This window comes from Anneissia japonica, unplaced genomic scaffold (assembly GCF_011630105.1).
Source record: "Anneissia japonica isolate Jap-2015-1 unplaced genomic scaffold, ASM1163010v1 scaffold26_len2425191_cov177, whole genome shotgun sequence".
NCBI classification, from domain to species: Eukaryota; Metazoa; Echinodermata; class Crinoidea; order Comatulida; family Comatulidae; genus Anneissia; species Anneissia japonica.
This window is the reverse complement of record NW_022685220.1, coordinates 1854913-1861761: the sequence shown is the minus strand read 5'-3', so window position 1 is coordinate 1861761 and position 6849 is coordinate 1854913.

Below are 6849 nucleotides of genomic sequence, written 5' to 3'. Positions count from 1 at the left end.
TTTACGCCCAGAAACTTTGTAGTTAATTATATTTTGATTATAATAGAAAATACTCATTTTTTGGTGACGTCACACTTACATTAGTTAGCATGCATACGTCATAAGCTAGATACGTCACCTTTTCTTGGTAAGGCAAACTTTCCCGGCGTGCTTTTATGGATAAACAAACACCACTGCTTTGCACATGGATGCCTTTGCCCAAGCCAGGGCTAAGAGCCGCATTGTTAGCATTTTATAATACCGTACTTTAAATAGGGTACCTCTGCAAATGAATTATTCTTAGTTATTTTTTTTCTTATTTTAATTTATTTCTTCCGAAAGTGTACTTTCTATCACATATAATTCCACTGTCTTAGCTAGGCCTAGTCTTATATGCCTCATCGTCCCCGCTACACAGTACATCAGCAGCCCCTCCCCCATACAGTACAGACGTTTGCTAGGTAACAACGTGATTGCACCTTCCTTCTCAGATGTTCATGTAACATTGACATAATTGTTAGCTAACCAGTTGTGTGTATTTCTTTGTGAAAATGAGTACCGCGGCGTACTTATTTTCACAAAGCATTTGCATCCCCTCTTGGAAAGAGGGATTCGAAATAATTGTCACCATATCTTCGCTAATTAAATTAATCACCGTAATTTAGCTTACACTTATGAATTTAGGGAGCACTTAAAATGTGAAATAATCATTTCACTACCCGACAAACTCCGAACTTTATTCATTCGTTAGCTACATAATAGTTTCATATTGCTGTACTATATACTCCAACATCACTGGAGCATGCATGTAACAACCAACTGACTGCAGACCATTTCCGGTCACACACTACTCTCCATAACACAGCACCCCCTAGTTCCGTCACCTCTGGGTTTGGTTAGTACAGTACAAGAAGTAAAAGAAAGATTGTGCTTTCTTTTTAGTTTCAGGGGCGGGTGATGTACACCTTACAAGGAAGATATAATTAGTTGACATTTTAGTAAGTCGACATCCATTAATTAAAGTGCTGAAAACAAGGAAAAAATAATGATCCAACAGCAGGGAATATCGTTGTATACAGTGTATTATTATTCAACACACATTCACCCCCCTCTTTCTACCAAATATATAACAGGCATGGTTTAGAAGGGGGTATGGTCGTTTATCCTTGTCCCTGATTTAAAAAAAATAAAATAGAAAAAGAAGTAATTGGTCGCCTAATACGCCTCAGAGGTTATTTTCGGTCGTCCAGAGAGTACAGGAAGACACTGCTGTGGAAAACATTAACTGGATATATGGACATACTGTATATATATGTAGCTCTCTATATAATAATAATAATAATAATAATTTCCACCCAGGTTCTTTCAGCTACAAAATGAAACAGCAAGCAACAAATCATATGGAATCCAATATAAAATACACTATTTATTAAATCAAGGGAAAATTGACACATTTATATTTTACAACTTTGTTGATAACAATCTGCCTAGCAACCAGTTTATCGATAAATTTCCTTGACCAATCATCACAGCGAAATGCAATTGATAGGGGCTATTCTTTATTTCAACCAGTCAAAGAAATCGGAAGCGGAGTTAATGCGAATCAATTATTTTATGTTAATAAAAAAAACTACTCTTCACCTATAGGTTAAAAAACCATAAGGGTCACTATAGTGAAAATTATCAAATATTGCTAGTGACTAAACCAATTGCATTAGACAGTCTCTTACTAAACATGGGGTGTTCACAGGTTGAGGTTGAAGGTAGCAGTGGTTATCTCTTAGAAAATGACTGGGTTCATGCTCTATTGAACATAGTATCTCTAGTTCTTTCTTTCTGGCAACATTTTAAAAGGCTACTAGTGGCAAACTAAGATGTGTATAAGAGACAGATATATGCTATGTATAATCGTGTGTGTGGTCATCACCCAAAATGCATGCATGAGAAACGAAAGATACATAAGATTGACTTGATATATAACATAAGCAATGTGCAGGGAAGTATACTGTTACGTTTTTTATTTCACACACACACACACACACACAATAAACTATCTTTAACAACTAGTATATATCTGTGTACTCTAGAGCCTATATAGCTAGGTTTTCCCTTATTCTTCCACGTGCACAAACCCTCGAAGCCTCTGCTATCAACAAAAACCAAATACTGTACTGTACATCATGACCGTAAACTCTTATATAGTGTGATGTATGCAAATTTAGGCTTCAGCGATGGACATCATTGTGATTGTGATTGGTGGTTTGAAATCAGCGTAGCGGAATCAACATGTTAAATTTCAAAAACCCTTTCACGAATCACCCACCCTCTCTTTCTACTAAATATGAGGCGTGGATTTTGAAAGGGATATGGTAGTTGGTCCTGTCACTGAAAAAAACCCTCGAAACCTCTGCTATCAACAAAAGCCAAATACTGTACTGTACATCATGATCTTAAACTCTTATATAGGGTGATGTCTGTAAATTCAGGCTTCAGCGATGGACATCATTACCCAGTCAGCAGCATGCTGAATGGGTTCTGTTTCCGAGCAATTTCTTTCTTTACCCAGTCAGCAGCAGCTGACTGAGTTCTGTTTCTTAGCAGTTTCATCTTTCTTTACCCAGTAAGCAGCATGCTGACTGGGATCTGTTTCCTAGCAGTTTTTTTCTTTACCCAGTCAGCAGCGGCTGACTGGGTTCTGTTTCTTAGCAGTTTCTTCCTTCTTTACCCAGTCAGCAGCAGCTGACTGGGTTCTGTTTCTTAGCAGTTTCTTTCTTTCTTTCTGGCAACATTTTAAAAGGCTACTAGTGGCAAGCTACTGGACCGGTTTTATTAAAACTTGGTCAGTAGGACCGGTGCCATCTCCCATTTATGTGTTGTTCACAACTTGGGGTCAAAGGTCACATAAGGGGCATTAGGGTAAAAAAAATAAAAGACTAGTTGTGTCACAAATAACGTAGCACAGTCTTGTCCTTTGTACATATACATTGGCATAAGGCAGGGTCTATAGGTTGTTCAGAGATAAGGGATCAAAAGTCATTAAGGGGTAATTTTTATCTTTTTTCTGGCAACATTTCAAAACGCTACTAGTGCCAAACGGTTGTGCCGATTTCAACCAAACCTGGTCAGTATAATCGGTGACACCTCTCATACATGGGGGTGTTCGCTGCTTGGGGTCAAAGGTCACATAGGGGTCATTAGGGTAAAACACTTTCAAAAAAATGGATAAAAGACTTCTGTCACAAATAACACAGTCTTGTCCTAGGTACATATGTATTGGCATAAGGTAGGGTCTTTATGGTGTTCAGCGATTTATGGTCAAAGGTCATTAAAGGGTTATTCTTTCGTTCTCTCTAGTAACATTTCAAAATGCGCACTAATGGCAAACCATTGGACCAAATTCAATCAATTTTCGTCATTAAGAACCGGCGACACCTCCTACACCCCAGTCTGGGATCAGGGGTCACATAGGGGTCATCGGGTTCAAATTTACCAGAAATGATCCTTAGGACCTTCTAAACACAAACAATACTCTTTACCCATATGTCAAAGTTCATAGGTCAAAGGTTTAAAATGCTACGTCTAATGTCAAACGATTGAACCGAATTCAATCAAATTTGACCATTAAGAACCAGTGACACCTCCTACACCCCTGTCTGGCATCAGTGGTTACATAGGGTTCATCGGGGTCAAATTTTCAAAATAGCCCAATTGAGCTCGAATTTACCAGGAATGATCCTCTAAACATGAAAAACTACTCTTCATCTATAGGTAAAAATTCACAAGGGTCACTATAGTGAAAATTATCAAGATTAACGATTGGATCAATTGCATTAGACAGACTTCTACCAAACATGGGGTGTTCACAGGTTGAGATTAAAGGTCACAGTGGTTATCTCTTAAAAAATGACTGGGTTCATGTTCTATTGAACATAGTATCTAGTCCTTTCTTTCTGGAAACATTTTAAAAGGCTACTAGTGGCAAACTACTGGACCGATTTAATTAAAACTTGGTCAGTAGGACCGGTGCCACCTCCCATTTATGTGTTGTTCACAATTTGGGGTCAAAGGTTACATAAGGGGATTAGGGTCAAAAAACCAAAAATCGTATAAAAGACTACTTGTCTCACAAATAACGTAGCACAGTCTTGTCCTTTACATTGGCATAAGGCAGGGTCTATAGGGTGTTCAGGGATAAGGAGTCAAAGGTCATTAAGGGGTAATTTTTATCTTTTTTCTGGCAACATTTCAAAACGCTACTAATGGCACATGGATACATGGGGTGTTCACGGCTTGGGGTCAAAGGTCACATAGGGGTCATTAGGGTAAAAAACTTTCAAAAAAATGAATTCTGTCACAAATATCATAGCACAGTCTTGTCCTGGGCACATATGTATTGGCATAATGTAGGGTCTTATGGTGTTCAGCGATTTACGGTCAAAGGTCATTAAAGGGTTATTCTTTTGTTCTCTCTAGTAACATTTCAAAATGCTACTAATGGCAAACCATTGGACCAAATTCAATCGAATTTCGTCATTAAGAACCGGCGACACCTCCTACACCCCAGTCTGAGATCAGGGGTCACAGGGGTCATCGGGGTTAAATTTTGAAAATAGCCCAATTGAGCTCAAATTTACCAGGAATGATCCTTAGGACCTTCTAAACACGAAAAAATACTCTTCACCCCATGTCAAAGTTCATAGGTCAAAGGTTTAAAATGTTACTAATGGCAAACGATTGAAAGAACCAGTGACACCTCCTACACCCCTGTCTGGCATCAGTCGTTACGTAGGGGTCATCAGGGTCAAATTTTCAATATAGCCCAATTGAGCTCGAATTTACCAGGAATGATCCTTAGGACCTTCTAAACATGAAAAACTATTCTTCACCTATAGGTAAAAAATCACAAGAGTCACTATAGTGAAAATTATCAAATATTGCCAGTGACTAACGATTGGACCAATTGCATTAGACAGACTCCTACCAAACATGGGGTGTTCAGAGGTTGAGGTTAAAGGTCACAGTGGTTTTCTTGGAAAAAATGACTGGGTTCATGTTCTATTGAACATATTATCTATAGTTGTGATTGTGATTGGTGGTTTGAAACCATGCTGTGGCTAGCGTAGCGGAATCCACATGTTAAATTTCAAAAACCCTTTCACGACGTTCACCCATCCACCCATCCTCTCTTTCTACCAAATATATGAGGCGTGGAGGCGGTATGTGTTATGAATATGAAATTAAATTTTATGTCAATGTATGTAAGTGTTCATAGCAAATATACTGTAACACTATTAAAAATACAACTACAGGTAATATATATCCGTGTACATAGCTTAGTCTTTCCTGTTATTCCAATGTTCACTAACCGCGAAGGCTACTATGAACTAAACACAAATATAACTTTACATGCCGATCTTAAACTTTTATATTACATAGCCTATGTAAATACGAGTACGTGATTGGTCGAAATGCCATCACGTGACTAGCGCTACGAGGATCGAAAACGTTATATTTCCCCGTAGGGAAATATCGGGAAATATAATCCTTCGAAAAAATATAATTCCCTCGGGGATATCAAATGTTATATTACACCTCTAAGCAGGCAATATCTGTATAATATAGGGTGATGTATGCAAATTCAGGCCTCAGCGATGGACATCATTGTGATTGGTGGTTTGAAATGACTGTGCATGCTGTGACCAGTGGCGTAGAAAAATATTTTTCATTGGGGGGGATGATTGGCGTGTTAGCCAGGAAAACTGCCTCTCCCCTGCCGGTTTTTACCGGGATGACCAAGCCGTCGTACCGGGCTGGGTAATAAGAGAAAAGAAAGAGGGGAGAGGGAGGGAAAGAGAAAGAAGAGGAAAAGAAAAGGAAAGAAAAAGAGAAGAGAAAAATAAAGACAAGAATAAAAAGGAAGATATCGTAATGACCAGACTCACAACACCCTGCAACCCCTTCTCCACTTCAAAAACTGTCATAACTCCTTTGATCTATGCTGCCCAATGGCGTAACCACTGGATTGGACAAGGGGAAAATATCCATCTTTGTAAAATCTTCCCCACCCCTTTATGAATGCCTTTTCATCCCCTGAAAGTGCCTAAAAACCTCAAATTTCGCGCGCATTTCTTGTTAACATGGGCCAATTTCCTCTAAAAATTGCACATTTTAGGGAGTTTTGATCAATTCCAACGAAATTAGAATTAAAAGCACCGGGGGACAAGGAGAAAATATCCATCTTTGGAAAATCTTTCCCCAGCCATTGACAAATGCATCCTCTGAAAGTGCCTAAAATTCTCAAATTCTTTGCGCGCATTTCTTGTTACGGTAGGCCAATTTCCTCTATAAATTGCACATTTTAGGGAGTTTTCATCATTTCCAACGAAATTAGAATTAAAAACACAAAAATATTTGCGTGCTTGGCGCGCACTTTTTAGGGCTTTTTTAGTTTTATCCTTTTAAGTTATTTAAACACATAATAGTCCCAAACTCAAGAAAGACAAATTTAAGATAGATCATTTTAACCTAAAAGAAGGGCCTCAATGTGTATAGATGGTGAAAGAATATGTTTGTAATAAATAAAACCATGATGAAAATGCTTATATTTAGTTTCAAACACACGTGTGTGGCCTATATTATAAATAAGATAATCCCTATGTCGTATTGTTTTCTATATGGGGAGTGGGGTGGGGTGGGTATGGTAAAATTATTAACCGGGAAATGAGGATTGTATGTTGTTATTATTATTATTATTATTATTATTATTATTATTATTATTATTATTATTATTATTACTATTATTACTATTACTATTATTACTATTACTATTATTACTATTACTATTACTATTACTATTACTATTACTATTAC